We start from the raw sequence: 17,225 nt of genomic DNA, 5'->3' as shown, positions 1-17,225 counted from the left end.
CTACTGATCAAAGTAGGGTATGATGATTTCTTATCATTTCAATGGTAAGGTCAATCTACATTTCAGAGGAAAGCAAATGTGGAAAAATGGACATCTTTGAATCAAGTAAATTAGCTGAAATCATTTTAAGAGATTTTCTAAATATTACAAAGAAGTTGTGGGCTTACTTTTATTGGGGGCGGTGGTCATGTTTTTGTCATGTCTCTGATATAAAATGAAAAGTAAACATCCCTAGAATGTTGGGAGATAATCCTATTTTTTTTTACCTTTCCCCCTTGGATCTTTTATTGTTTGTGTGTGTTCAGTCTCTATTCATTTTACCTGTATCTGATTTTCATTTGTCTACACAGTATCTCTAGACATCTTTAGAACTCTCTTCTAAAATATGAAGACCAGTTTAAATGTTTTTCTTCTTTCCTTCCCAGAAATATTAAGCATTTTACACTTCATCAGTCTTTCCTTCTGAGATCCTTTCCCCCTTTGAATTTTTGACAGCCCAAATTGGGGAGATATTACTCCCCTGATTCCCTTTAAGGTCATCTTGTCTGTTTTTATTTTTTCCTCTTCTTAATTGTTTTATTTGCTTTCATCACTTTAACAATAATCTGTACTGAAATGGATAAACCTCCATTTCATTCACAGAGCCTTATTTCCTTATTTTTCAAAATGTCTATTTAGATACTCAACTATCTTATATTTAATACAAGGGAAAATGAATACTTCCATCCTTTGGAGCTTGTCCAATCTTCTAAGCTGGAGTACATGGAGTAATTCTCAATTAATTCTTCTCCATCACCACTTAAATATATTTATAGTGGATTCTATTTCATGATTTTTTAAAACCTGTCCCTTCATCTAAATCCGTAACATAATGTATTAGTATTCACATTCTGACATTCCTCCACCTAGACCTATATAAACAAAGCAACAAGAATGTTATGATTTCTTCATCAGAATTCATTTTCCCTATGCCAGATTCAGGTATCTTCTGTATTTTCCATTTTCTCTCTCTTCTTCCAGTTCATTCTCAAGAATTTGCTGTGATAGCCTCCACATCACTCTTCCCCTTCTGCCTTTAAATCCATTTATTTAAATCTTACTTCAATATACACATTCATTTTCTAGAATTAATAGAAATTAAGGATGTCTGGTGGTTTGGCTGGCTCAGTAAGTTTGAGAGTCTAAGTTTCTTCCATGTGCTTATTGATTTTGACCATTTACTGAACATAATATTTTAATGTAATATATTTATGTAGATACTTTGAGGACAACAGTAAAGTTCTTTCCATTCAAAGAGGATTTCTGTTGTCTTCTATGAGGCTTCTGGTGCCGTTTTCAGTTAAAGATCACATTAAGCCATTTTCAAGATCCGAATTTTGGGTAGCATCTAGGGAATCTGGGCTTCCCTGGGCTCCAGAGGTAAAGAATCCGCCTGCCAATACAGGAGACCCAGGTGAGGAAGACCCCCTGGAGAAGGAAATGGCAACCCACTTCCCATTCTTACCTGGGAAATCCCATGGACAGAGGATCCTAGTGGGTTACAGTCCATGGGTCACAGAGTCGGACATGACTGAGCGACTAAACAATAACAGAATTCGAACTGGGTTATGATTTTGCATGGGTTACTTTACCCTAAAGTTGCTGCCATTTGATCTTCTGAGTTTGAGGGAAAGGGTCTTGTCTTTTATTCATCCCTTTGGCTGTAAGCTGAGCTTTGATATTTTTTTGTCTTAGAGCTCCTTGAAAACCAGTTTTTAATGTGCAGAGAAGGGAAATGCCCTCATGACAAGAATGGCTCTCATGCTTATCTGCATTTGGATTCTTGTTTCACTAAATATTTAGACTTGCCTTTTGATGCTTCTATGATTTAAGAAAAGATAAACACACTTTATCATTTTGTAGTATGTTCGGCAGAGAGACTTAAAACAAATAATTTAACCCACAGGAAACAGCAACCTGCTCATACTGATATAGTGCTCTGTTTCTCTATTTATACTCTTCATACAACATAAATTATTTAAGAGCAAAGGTTTTGTCCTTTTTCATACCCTGCTTATGCCACTGAACCCAGATGAATCCTAACTGGGCAACAGAATATCATCTCTATAGCTCATTAAATGAACTTTGGAATCAAATACCACAAGGTCATTAGGTTTGCTGTGACATATACTATATCCTGTGCAGTATACTGTATACTGTATACATATACTGTATACTGGATCCTGTATTAGATATAATACTTAACCTAAAAGTCTCATCTTACTCATCTGTAAAATGGTATAACAGTGACAGTCTATAGTAAAATGAGACTCTACAAGTAGTTATTATTACTAAGAGTGAAACACAGGGATAACATTCACTGAAGATTTATAAAATACGGCAAAGATCTTGCTAAATGCTTTGGTTGCATTATCAACCTTAGGGTAGGTATAATTTTGTTCCCCATTCTAAGTGTCAGAAATTCAAGTCTAAATGTGATTCATTTGCCCAAGTTGCCATGGCTAGTAGAAAGCAGAACATGGAAAAATGACTCAGATAGGCCTCATTCTATAATTAGTACTTTGAACCAGATGCAGTATGTAATAGAAGGCATTATTTATACTTGTATGTATGTATAATTTTCTAGTTACTTTTATTACTGTTTCTTTATAGCATCTGCTATGCTTTGGAAAATAATTGACAACACACATTTAGAATTTACTAAATATTTTTAGTCCAAAATATTTTACCTTTTTAATGAAGAAAATCTGGTAGCAAGAACATTACTGAATGTATTCTCCACTTTCATGTCTGTGATATCATTTACCAAGTGTACTCCTCAGCAGTTTTCATATTCCTAAAATTAAAAAAGGAATTATAATGCATATTTTAGACACATTTGTATACAAATCATAGAGATTGTCAGTTTATTTTTTAAGCTTTCTACCCTAAATCAACTTTCTCTACTATGGAATAACCACCAGATAATGAACCTCATTAAAACAAATAGGGATAATTCATGTGTGTGGATGACTAATATGATAAATTATCTAAAAGAACATATAATTTTATTTGCTCTAGGAAGAAGAACATGCCAATAACATTATTTAACACCATCATTGAAGCAAAGAAGAATCTGAATCTGGATTGCCATATACTGTAACAAATATTTGTTTATAGAACTATTTAAAAGTAACATTTTCTGACTGAAAATTTCATATATTTCAAAATGGCTTCTACATAGATGAAGAAACTAAATCCTTCTATAACTGACTGTAGCTTGGGTTTGCATAGATGATTATTTTACCCAAATCTAGTAAAATCACATTTAACATATTTAATAATATATTCAGAAAAGCACTGATGGAAAAGTGAGATATATCAGCCTAGTAATGAGACTATTAAAAGGGGGAATTAAATTTCCCATTGCAAGAAAGATGTATGGTAGTAGGAAGTATTGCAGAAACCCTGGATATCCTCAGTTGTCATAAGCAGGAGTGACAAAAGGGACCAAAATTGAAAAGGCATCTTAAAGTACTGTTAAGCAAGACTGTCTCAGGCTTGCTTCTCTTCCATATCACATTCACAGATCATGTGCTGACCACCAATCTGAAGCTGGAGAATTAGTCCTGAAAGAAGACTGTGCTTTGTTAGGCGGGTCTGAGGTTTCCGAGTTAGAGACGGTTGAAACAGAGTTGAACGTTGACACTGCTGATGGGAATTGAGAGTAGTTAGCATAACGTCCTGAAGGCCGTGGCAGCCACTCCAGGACTCCTGCCTGGAAAACCCCAAGGACGGAGGAGCCTGGTGGGCTGAGTCCATGGGGTCGCGGAGAGTCTGACAAGACTGAGCGACTTCACTCTCACTTTTCACTTTCATGCATTGGAGAAGGAAATGGCAACCCACTCCAGTGTTCTTGCCTGGAGAGTCCCAGGGACGGGGCAGCTTGGTGGGCTGCCATCTATGGGATTGCACAGAGTCGGACATGACGAAGCGACTTAGCAGCAGCAGCATGATTCTTCTGCTTAAGCATACAGAGAAAGTTGCCAGTAGATACATCCATCCCTCAAAAGAGGTAAACTTTTTAGTATTGTTATACATTAAAAGGGAAATTAAGTTACTGCTTTGATGAAAACATCAAGCAAACAATCAAGAATCTAAAGGTAAATGAGAAAAAAATCAACACTAAAAGTAGATGCGTGTAATAGCTAATAGAACTGGTGGCATACAGGAGACACATAATTCAGAACGGAAGAAAACTTTGCAAATCTAAAACTTGGTGTGTTGTGATATTCACGAAGATAAGCCCCTGTAAAAGAGGCTACTATGATAATAAGGGTAATTGGGAGGAAAGAACTGCCCAAGGAAAAATTTACTAGGTAGGTAGTAAAACAATAAAGATCTCAATATTGAGAAAATAAACACTTATGGAATTAGGGGCTTATGAGGAAGATGAGATTTGAATTAGCAATCATATATACGCTGTACTAAACCCACGTAGATCAAAGTGTATTTCATAAGAATACCAAATTTGAAGACTAGAAGAAACAAACCAATAGAAAATAACACATCCTGGACCAAAAATAAAATAAAGTCAATTATGTTATTGTCAGGGAGAATTATTAAACACACAGCTCTTGGCGTATAGCTATTTTGTGACATTTCTGGACACCAAATTTAAATTAAAATTTCTGTGGAGTATAGTTTGTTAGCAATTAAGATAATGATCAAAATAATATCAGCATCATTGATACTGGAACACAATAAAGGCAAGTCTTCGCATAGCAGGCATATTGTCAGTATCACCCATGGATACCACACAGACTTTAGAGGTTCACAGGTAAGGACCAAAAGGAAAAGCTAAAGGAATAGTCCAAAACTGATGTGTGAAGGCAACTCTAAGAAGAGTGCACAGTAAAAGCTGTTGTGTCCGACTCTTTGTGGCCCTATGGACTGCAGCTCGCCAGGCTTCTCTGCCCATGGAACTTTCCAGGCAAGAATCCTGGAGCAGGATGCCGTTTCCTACTCCAGTGGATCTTCCCAACCCAGGGATCAAACCCATGTCTCTTGAATCTCCTGTATTGGCAGGGAGATTCTTTACCCCTTGCACTACCTGAGAAGCCCAGATTAAAAGATGCACTAGTAAATCTCCCTGATAGACTGATTACCCTGTTGTTGAACAATGGGGTTTCCATTTGAATTTGATATTTGCCATTTTGTACTGCAATATGATTATTCTGAAACAAGACGATACCACATTGAGGTTGAGAGGGTGAATACAGACAGGAATATTTAGAAAGCCTAAACTGATGGTTTGGAATGCAAGGTACCTGATGGTTTCTGTAGTTTTTTTCCCCTCATTTCTTGATTAAGTAGAAGCATCTATGCATGCAGAACCTTGGATTATTATGTTTAGTGACTGCTAGTGATTGCATTGGTCAAATCCATTATGTACAACAACCTAACACAGGCTAGATTTACATTTTCTATAGAAAAGAAAAGCACAAACAGTTTTCCAGTAAGTCTATTCAACATAAATTCATGATCCAATAAAATTGATATCATCAACAAAGTTAGCAAAAGTCAGACATTGACTTCTACTTTTCTTTTTAATTATACAAATAACTCTTGGGGTGGGAGTAAATTTCTCATCTCTCATGTCGATGTATTCAGTTTTTGAATCAGTGAAGCTAATTTGTTCCACTGAAGTGTATTTTTACTGCATGATCATACTGTGGGCCCCAATCTCAAATACCAATTATGAATTTTGTGAAAGTTTATGCAGTTACTCATGATTCTTCCATATATTCTCTCAAAATGAAGTAGCAAAGCAGGCTTCCTTCCTGAAAAGTGCTTTGCTTTGAGGTGGCAATAAGAGGAATAAGAGTATATGTCGTTTAGTGAATTATTCTTGTGAAATAATTATTCTAGTGAAATATTCATGAGAATATTTGATGCTAACAAAATTGGTTTGGAGGAGATCAGTTACTCTGGTTTGAGTAGTCCAAGTCAAACTTCACAATGAAGGGTTCATAGGCATGGGGAGATGGAACATCCTCATAAATTGTTATCCATCTTGAGCTTGACCAGCTTGGGCATTATAAAGATAAATTGAAAAGTATAAATTTAATTTATGTCAGTTATAGAATGATAAATTATCTAATGATAATTCCCTAAAATTCAAACTTAAACAAAAATATTTTTTTTTATTTTCAAAATTAGCACTAAGCATTTTATTAATATTTTGGTACAGCTGTGACATCTTTTGTAAGCCAGTAAGCCAGGCGTCTGACTTACACTAGTAATAGTAGTGTTAGTTGCTCAGTTGTGTCTGACTCTTTGCAACCCCAGGGACCATAACCCACCAGGCTCCTCTGTCCATGGGACTCTCCGGGCAAGAATATTGGAGTGGGTTGCCATTGCCTTCTCCAGAGGATCTTCCTGACTCAGGGATCGAACCTGAATCTCCTGCATTGCAGGCAGATTCTTTACTGTTTGAGCTACAGGGAATATCAAAACCCTGAAGTGAAGTGAAAGTTGCTCAGTCATGTCCAACTTTTTGTGACCCCGTGGACTATACAGCCCATGGAATTCCCCAAGCCAGAATATTGTGGTGGGTGGTTGTTCCCTCTCCAGGCGATCTTCTCAACACAGGGATCAAAACCTACGTCTCCTGCATTGCAGGTGGATTCTTTACCAGCTGAGCCAGCAGGGAACCCTGATTTTTGATTTTTAATTTTCAATGAGTGTTTATAAATCTGTGGAGGGCTATTATAGGCTCTGTGTAATGATATGTGTTAAAGGAATGGGGAACACAATAAAAGCGCAAAGTAACAAGGTCCTTCCTCTAAATTAGTTCAATAACTTCTATATTTCTTAGACACATGGCACAAAATATAAAAAGCAATTATACTATAAATTTAAGGTTGGGGATGAGGAAGTATGAACTCTTCAGCTTTATTATTCCTTCTCAAGATTGTTTTGTGTACACAAGTTCTCTTGGAATTCCACATGGATTTTAGATGGGTTTTTCTAGGCCTCAATAAGCATCACGGGATTTTGAAAGAGATTTCTTTTATTTTGAAGATTTGAGTAGTATTGAGATCTTAACAATATTAATTTTTCCAATTCATGAACATGGGATTTTGTAGTTTTCATGGTACAACTCTTTGCGTCCCTTGCTCAATTTTTAAGTATTGTATTCCCTTTGATGTTGCTATAAAAGGAATTATTTCATTAATTTATTTTTAAGGTTGTTCATAGAATATAAAAATGCAGCATAACTTTGAGTGCTAACATTGTATTTGCTACTTTTGTAGATGTATTATTTCTCACATGTTTAGTGGACTTTTTAGGAATTTCTCCTTCTAAGATTATGCTGTGAACAGAGATAATTCTACTACTACTTTTCAATCTGAATGCATTTTCTTCTTCTTCTTCTTTTTTTTCTTTTTTTGCCTAATAGTTTTGGCTAGAAGATCCAGCACCATGTTCAGTAGAAATGAAAAAAGCAGGCATTTTTGCCTTATTTTTGAGCTTAGAGTGACAATTTTCAGTCTTTCACAATTGAGTGTGATAAAATCAAAGCAGTGTGGAACTGGTAAAAGACAAATATTAGGTCGGTACAAAAGTAACTGCAGTTTTTGCATTGTGGAAATGTTCCATTTGCTGTTGGAATACATACTACATAAATGTGGTCATGTTACACATTTTATTGTACATTTGTTGCTTTATTTTTGATTGCTAATGACATTACTTGCTGTTTATATTTATTTTAAAACATGGAAATGGTGTTAGACAAAAAGCAAATTTCAGTAATTTTCTTGTTTGAGTCCAAGACGGGTCATAAAGCAGCAGAGACAACTCACAACATCAACACATTTGGCCCAAAATATCATTTTGATGTATCATCTCTTATTCTATGCAACAACAAGGAACCACTTCTTGATTGGATTGTGACATGTGATGAAAAGGGGATTGATAAGCTCTAGTGCACTTCCCACAGCCAAACTTGTGCCATGAAAAGGTCCTGTTCCCTGTTTGATGGTATGCTGCAAGGCTGATCCACCACAGCTTTCTGAATCCTGTGAAACCATTGCATTTGAGAAGTAGGTTCAGCAAATTGACAAGATTCACTGGAAACTGCAACACCTGCGGCCAGCATTGGTTGACAGAAAGGGCCCGATTCTTCTCTGCGACAACACCCAACCACACATTGCACAATCAGTGCTTCAAAGGTTGAATGAATTGGGCTACAAAAGTTCTGTCCCATCTCCATAATCGCCTGACCTCTCACCAGCCGACTGGCACTTCTTCAAACATTTCAACCAATTCTTTGCAGGGAAATGCTTCCACAACCACCAGGATGCAGAAAATGCTTTCCAAGAGTTTGTTGAACCCCAAAGCACAGATGGTTATGCTACAGGAATAAACAAACTTAGTTCTCATTGGCAAAGTGTGTTGATTGTAATTATTCCTATTTTGATTAATAAAGATGTGTTTAAGCCTTCTTATAATGATTTAAAATTCAGGGTCTGAAACTATAATTACTTTTGCACCAACCTAGACCAGTAGAATAAAATGCAGAGCCCAGAAATAAATGATTACATATATTATTAAATGATTTTAGACAGAGGTGCCAAAATGGATAAAGGACAATCTTTTCAAAAAATATTATTGGGAAAACTGGACATCCACATGCTAAAAAAATAAAACCCTTATTAGCACTAAAATTCAAAAATTAACTCGAAATAGACAAAAGACATGAATGCACAGCCAACATTGTAAGACTCCTAAAATGCTGGTAAATCCTCATGATGGAAATTCAGAAGAGTTTTAGTTCTTTAATATTGAAGCATCCATAATTTAATTAAAATTTTACACATTGGCATCAATCACATTAATCAAAGTAAAGTGATTTGCAATAGGAAAGTAAAGACTGTAAGATTGATAGAAATTGGTAAATATTTTCCCCAGTTCATTTGGTCAAGATGCTTGCAATTAAGGGTATGACAGAAGATATTTTTCAAACATTTTAGTATATATTTTGAAGATACAGCTGTTGTTTATAAATAAAACTTTGCAAAAAGCTCTTTGATATTAGAATATCATGAAGCAGTTGTGTACTAATTTATTTCAATAAGGAATTAAAATCTATTTTTTAATTCCTTTTTATTTTTTTTAAACAGTGCCTGTATTTACTAATCCATCAAAGACTTTGCTATTTAGTCTGGTCGACCACACTCCTCTGCCCTTTATTTTCCACTCCACTGTCCTTAGGCAGACTTTCTTGTTCCACTGTGCTGAACATGTCTCATATACACTTTCCTTCACAATGCGTAATCCAGACTGTATCATGTCAGGGATGGAAAAGTGCTTTAGCCATATTTAACAACTGATTCCCTGCTGACATTCCCTGCTGAAACTTATTTTGATGAATTTGTGATTTTAAGTCCTTGGATAGATTTATTAATGTCTTATAATTTAATAGAATAAAGTGTTTTGATATAAAAGGAGGTTTTAGAAGGTATATATTATATTGTTGATAAAATGTGAACTTTTCAAAATTGTTGCTTCACTTAATGGTTTCTATAGTTGATGTTATAATACAATTATATTTCAGATACAACATAAATCCACAATTGAAATATAGGCTTAGAAATCTCTCAAAATCTATAAGACTGCTCATTTTATAGAAATAAAGTTCACATATACCCAAAACCTTAAATCAAGGAAAATAACATGGGCAGTCTAGAATAAGGTCTTTCCTCTAACTCATATCAGTACCTCTCCACCACTGTGTATTCTTGCCTGGAAAATTCCATGGACAGAGAAGCCTGGCAGGCTATAGTCCATGGGGTTGCAAAGACTTGGACACAACTGTGAGACAACACACACACACACACACACCACCAATTAGAAAGATGAAGTCCTTTACAGTGTAAATTCTAAAAGCAGGTTACCTCGGTATAAAATAATCCCCTATTGACCCGCTATTCATTAAAATATTTCGAGTGTATCTCTGAATAAAAACAAATATGCACTGACTGATTACAGAAGTATACAGAAGGTCTATCATAGCTGTCCAAATGTTCCAAATGTGTGCTAAATTTCTACTTTAGTAAGATACCTTATAGTAAATGTTAAAATTGCTTTTGAAATTTGAAAGATTTTCTATAGCATGGAGAATACTTGAATGACAGTAGTATTTACCTGGTTTCTCTCTCCTATCTCGCTCTCCATAGATGCACACTCACAATATTTATATGCATATACTAAAGTGTGGGAAGGAAATTGAGAGATGGAGGAGAAAACCAAACAAACAAAAAACTTCTGGCACCAAAATTTTGAGCTTTGTGGCTAATTGTAATGACTATAAGGAAGTAACACTGATATATATCCAAAATATTTTTTATTTCCAAATTCATTTAATTTGCATTTTCTTGAAAAAAAAATATATAGTATGTGGATTCTATGGCTGCTATCAAGCTCAGCACCTCAGTATCAATTAATGATGTCTGCTTGACTGTTAGAAACAATTAGATACACATAAAAAAAAGAAACAATTAGATACACATAATGTTTTGTTAATTAAAACTAGATATATAATGTTTATCTTAATTCTTGCTTATTTTAAAAGATAAATCATTTATTTAAAAGCAAAACTATTACCAGATCTTAAATGTAATTGCAGATCCTATATGCACTAATGGATTAAATTCTCTTATTGTTTATTCCTTCAATAAATATTATGTTTGAAATTCTAGGGCTTGTTATTTCCATTCCTCTTATAACTTTTCTAGATCTGACATAGTTCTCCTAATTTCAAATATATAAAACACTCAAGATCTTAATCATATTTTCAAATCATAAGTTCATTGACCCTTCTAACAGACCTGAAGCAAAATTTATTTTTGCTGGCTTAGTTGTCATAGTTAGCAAGAAATAAGTACTCAAAGACAGAATAAGTAATAGGAAATTCTTACATCATTTTGTGCCCAAATATTTTAAGTATAATTTAAAAGAAATTGTGCTCCTAACAGGTTGTTTATTCCTTATTACTGACTCTGAATTTGATAACATTCCTTTCATCTTTTTGTCCTCTTCCATGTTTTTTACTTCAATTTAAAATACTCAGAAATTACCTTGTCTTGCAAACTACTCTGTGCTCTTGAAAGGTTTCAAAAAGCTTAGTGGTTTCCTATTGTTCTTAATTGCTTGAAATGTAGGAAAATGAGTAAAATAAATCTTATTTCCCTTTGAGATGATTCCCTTTCCATTTAGAGATCTTTGCAGAAATTGTGACATTTTTCTGCCTATTTATATAATTGTATTTATTATCATCTAACACTCAAGTGACCACTTAGACAATGATAAACTAACAGACTTTTGTTGTTCAATAGACTATAATACAAGAATAAAACTACCTGGTTTGCTTCAGAAAAAAATAAATATGCATATGTTTGTACTTATTAAAATACACAGATACATACATACATCATATAAAACAACATGTATAAACACATACATATATAATTTTAAAATCGGAATTATTAGTATATTTTTCAAAGGTTCTTTTCCCAATGCAGTAGCCTTTGCATTATTCTTTCATATAGACAATACGATCAGCACTTCTAGAACAGACTCGCAACCCTAGAGACCTTTGCAAAAATTTCTCTATTAACTTAAAAAAATGGACAGCTATTGGATTGCAATTAAATTTAGGTAGAAATTGAAAGATGATATTTCAAGTTCTCAATATCAAACTTTAGAGCCTAAGTATGATAATCCAATCATGAATTAGATTTTGTGTTAGATTGGTATATATATTAGAGAGTAGAAAATCAGGTTGACATTTTATCAGTAGCTGCTCTTCTCATCAAACTACTTTACTCTACATTGCTTACATTCATCTTGCTCTCCTACCAAGGGAAAGAGCACCATAGAAAACTCATATTTATATTAGAATTGCCAACATGGTTAAGGCAAAGAAAATGCATCCTGAAGGTTAGCAAGTGTTTTTGGATAAAAGAATATTCTAAGTAGTACCTTTAGCTATCACATGTCATATGATTGTATATTAAATTATTTAGAACATATTTATACTAGTATTCCCCTTTACAAATATTTCTTATTAATTTTTGCTCTCTAATATTTTTCTCATTACTCTGTAAACCCCTTCAGTCCTTATTTGATCTTGAGATATCTTTCATTTACTGAAATATCTATGATAATATCTAAATTATGAATTTACTCTCAGAGTAAATGTATAAGAATCCGTATTCTGCAAACATAACTCACTAAAATTTTTTCTCATTAAGTTGAACTCAGTAACACATATCAGTAGATAAATCTACAATTATTTTTCAAGTATTAGTATTAGATTTACTATATTCCCTTGCTTCTCTGCACCCCATCACATCATATGTCTTTTTCTTGAGTTAATCATAAGTATTTTCTTTTTTTAGATTTTAGAAGAAATAGCCACGTATTCAGTCAAGTCCTTGGATACTTTGTTCAAAAGAAATGGCTTACTGGATGCTATATTCTGGAATAGATTCTACTGCTGAATATCTTAATTTATTCAGACACTTAAAAATGGAAATAGCCATTATAGCCTTCAACTTGATGTGTTCATCAGGACCAGTTACAGTTGGTGCTTTTCTATCGAAATCTTTTTTCATGTTGGTGACAAACAGCCGCTTCTGTCTCTACTGCTTGTTGCTTAATTTGTGGGCCCTGCTTAGTCTCCAGTTCTTTGCTGAGATCAAATTTCTGATTCTGCTGCTCTTCACTTTCCTCTTTCCTTCTCTTTTCTTTCCTTGTTCTCCTCTCTCTCCTTCTCACCCACCTTTTTTTTCCTAATTCTTTACTAAACACAGATGTATGTAACCTACCCAGGCAGTTCAAATTTCCAGCCTTTTTATCTAGGGATGCATGATCATTAGGTTTATGGCATAAATGTTATCCCACATAACATTTCACTGAAAGTCCTTTTTCAAAGTTCCAACTTATTTCTCTAGATCTTGTTACACATCCCCAAGCCGATGTCCTATATTTTGAGTTTGGGTTATGTAAATTCTCCAATTTGAGCAATGTCAGTCAGGAAAGACTAAGGTCTGCAGCAGTAACAAATGATTTCAACTTCTCAGTGGGGTCAACTTGGGATCAACAGCATTTTCCTTCCTACTCATGCAGCTTCATCATTACGGGATAGCAGGGGACCTCTGCTGAAGGTGGTCATGAGAGACCCAGGCTGAAGGAAACTCTTAAAACGTGCCACAGGTCGCCGCAGCAGGGTGAAGTTAGCGGGGCTCTATTTCACACTGGCTGGAAACTATATGCAAGAAAGTGAGACTCCCTACTTCCAACATTTCATTGACCAGAGTAAGTAAGAGCCTAACTTTGCTAGGTGTTAGGTTAAGTGCAGGGAAGCATAGTTTTTGCATGGTTCTAATAACCTTGTTCATTATTCTACTACCAACATTTCTCATTTATTACTCTTTGTTACTAAACTAATATCATTTGAACAACATATCATAGTGATTTAAAACCAACATTTCATTGTTGTCACAAAAATAATTTTTTAAACATCTTATATATAGTTGGTATGTCCAGTTCTTTGCTGAGATCTAATTTTCTGACTCTGCTTCTCTTCACTTTCCACAAATAAAGGCACACCAAATTTACAAAGTTTACCAATATTTATTGATCACTTATACAGTGAGAGCCCTGTATTAGCACTTAGAATGACTCTGTAAAGGAGGTACCTCACAACGGATATGAGCTAAATATTTTTAAACATTTGTGTCACTTCCACTGGTTAATAGGCACATCCATGTCCATGCCATTTTACTGCTACTTATAAGAGTTGCCTACTTATTGGATTATTTCAGTAATCAAAAGTGAAGCCAGCCAGCCAATGGTCTTACTTATTTTATGTAATCTTTGGAACTCATAATTGTAACTATAAATTAGAAGCATGGAAGAACTCTATATTTAGAAAAATACAATCTCATAGGACATTAAACTAAAATATGGTAGTCTATACTCTCTTTAGATAAAATATCTCAATGTAGAGTAAATAAGAGGTGATAAAAATACTGAGAATATTGTTTTCCAATATACTTAAAAGCATTATTTTTGTTGCCCAGTCTTTACAGAACACCAGCTGCCTACAATTCTGTACTTCAATTGCCTGTGAATCACATATTCTGAATGTGTGGTGGTTTATGAATATGTTTATGAGTAATTTAACATATATATATATAAATGTAATATGTATTGCATATGAGAGAGAAAATGAATGGATTTTAGGGTCATAGTGTGAATTGACTATATTTGGAATCTATAAATTGAAACAAAACTGCCAGATTTTGTAGTTGTGTCCATAATAACTGAAGAGTTCTTAAATTTGTTTTCTCAATTCTGAGCCTTACACAGAAAATCAAACTGTTCAAGGTAGTTTAAAAAAAAAAAAAACATAAAAGTTATAAAATCAGTTTGTGCTATTTCTTCTTAAAGCTAGTTTCTTTTAATATAAATGGCCATGCATATACTGAGTTGGGATCAACTATTATAGCATTGTATCAAAGGTAACGAAAAAACTATGTTGAGAATATTGCCCATCTAGAGATAAGTCTTACTGAACTATCAGGCTCTAGTTATGTAACAACACCAAGAAATGATAATTTATTAATCCTTTCTTCTTCACATCATTCTGTGGTGTTGATTTGCTGTCACAGTCTTAGTAGTAATGTGTACAATTACACAGTAAATGAACCACGCTTTGAATTCAGCCCAATCTCACAAATATACATGGAACAGTAAACACATATAAGGCACAGTTCCTATCTGGTTTCTGAAGATTTTCAGGAACCTTTCTGGTTTCTAAGACTTGTGGTCAGGGTAAAACCAGGAAGAACATGCACATTTTGTTAGTTTAACTTCTACCTTAGAAATGAATTACAGCAGGAAAATTGCTTTTTACTATGCTATTTAATGGAGTTCATCTCATACAGAGACCCCGGAAGATCACACAAAGAAATAACTAACAAAACCACTTTCTGGTCTCCACATAAGTGCATAGAAAAGAGCATAGAAAAATACTGGCTGGAAATTTTCCTAAATCCTTCTTCATTATTATAATGTACAATAAAATTAACAAAAGAAAGAATGATAATGTAAATTATGTATTGATACCCAACTATAAAGTTTATATATATTGTTATCACATATGTGTTAAGATTAGGAAAGTGCTGTTATAGATGTTTTTATAACACTGTGAATTATGTCACTGTAGGGAAATTTTAATAAATTTAAGAACATTGGTAAATAAAATTTAATTTATATTTGTAGTTATATATTTTATTCACAGGGATTCCCTGGTAGCTCAGCTGGTAAAGAATCTGCCTGCAGTGCAAGAGACCCCAGTTCAATTCCTGGGTCAGGAAGATCCGCTGGAGAAGGGATAGGCGACCCACTCCAGTATTCTTGGGCTTCCCTTGTCGCTCAGCTGGTAAAGAATCTGCCTGCAATGTGGGTGACTCAGGTTTAATTTCAGGGTTGGGAAGATCCCCTGGAGAAGGGTATGGCTGCCCACTCCAGTATTCTGGCCTGGAGAATTCCATGGGGTTGCAAAGAGTCAGACTTGACTGAGCAACTTACACTACACTTCACATCACTTCATCTTATTCACTAACTTATATGTAAAAAGTGGCTTTACTTCATTTTGAGATAATCATTCTTGACTGTAGCCCACAAAGAAGCTATTTTTTTATAGTACTTGTTTTGTGAATATATTGCCTTGTTTCTTAATAAGTTAGATGTCTTAAACAACAATAACATTTTATTTGTGTTAATAGTATAACAAATTCTTAAAGGTAGTATTTTAGGTGATATAGAACAAAGAACACAATAAAATAATTGGTTTCTTTACATTTAGGGAAATGCAAATCAGAGTTTATTGATACATTTGGTTTTTAGTTCCTGTTATTTTAACTCTTGAGACCCATTTTCTATTACTGAAGATCACTGAATTTTATAAAAATAAAAATGCAGTGATGAATAGACGAATTTGTGATCAGTGACATTGATGGTGGGTGTTTTAAGATCATTCTCTATGATTAAGCTGCCATTATTGCCTCAGATAATATGTACAACTGTTTTCAGAACTGGCTTGATGCAGACCAGACTAGTTGATCAATACAATTAAAACACGATATAAAAATGCAAAAGTGTGCATAACTAAAGGTCTTTGTAGTAAGAGTAATGAAAATAACCTTAAACCTTATATGGCATCAGAATGCAAGTATTCCAAGTATGAGATAATATTAAATTCCATTGGAAAACGTCCATGGAATTCATAAGTATAGATTGTGAAGCTTAAGAATTTTTATGTGTTATCAAAGACCAGAAAACTTTATTAAAACTAACCTATATTTCACATTTAGAAATTCAACATGGCATTAATAGAATATCAAATTCTACATCAACATCATTACCCCTTACCTATATATTTAAACCTATGATGAGTAGCAGGTTTTCAACCAGTTCATCAGGATACCCTTATTTAACATTAAATCAATATATATGATCGTAAGGTGTGAGAAAAAGGAGACCAACGTTCAGTTTTCATATCCAACCAAAGTCTATACTTAGCTTATCTTGTCATTAAGATGTGTAATGAAAAGTTGTCCAAATCCTAAGAGATGAATTAAATTAGGAAAGTGAATTGTGAGTAAAAACCAACAACAGATAGTGGAGTTGAACTGAATTCAGTGGACCTGGGTTCAAATCCGAACTCTGTTACATAGCTGTGTGACCTTGAGATAGCTAGCTAACCTTTCTATGCCTTATCTGTAAATGGAAATAATAGCCACACCTAGTTCATAAAGTGGCTAAGTGATTTGAGTTCATATTTATCAATCACATAAAACAGTTTTTGCTACCATGTCAGTGCTACATAACCATTAAAACAAAAACCAGGTCTAAGACATAAAGGAATGCACAAACAGAACATGTAACAGAAGTGTGATCAACTTTTGATTAGAAAGAAATCCAAACTTTGTTTTACACAGTAAAGAAAAGTTGCTTCGGAGTGGTAGAGTTCCTAGGTATCGTCCCTTGACCTGCCAGTGACAAGCTGAAACACTTTTTAATGGGTTAATACGTCATTTTATGATGAGTGAAAATGCTCTCTTGACTTTCTTTTGCATAAACATGGTCAAAAGGGTTTGTAGGTTTTG

This window comes from Odocoileus virginianus, chromosome 3, assembly GCF_023699985.2.
Source record: "Odocoileus virginianus isolate 20LAN1187 ecotype Illinois chromosome 3, Ovbor_1.2, whole genome shotgun sequence".
Classification (NCBI taxonomy): domain Eukaryota; kingdom Metazoa; phylum Chordata; class Mammalia; order Artiodactyla; family Cervidae; genus Odocoileus; species Odocoileus virginianus.
This window is presented reverse-complemented; position numbering follows the sequence as displayed.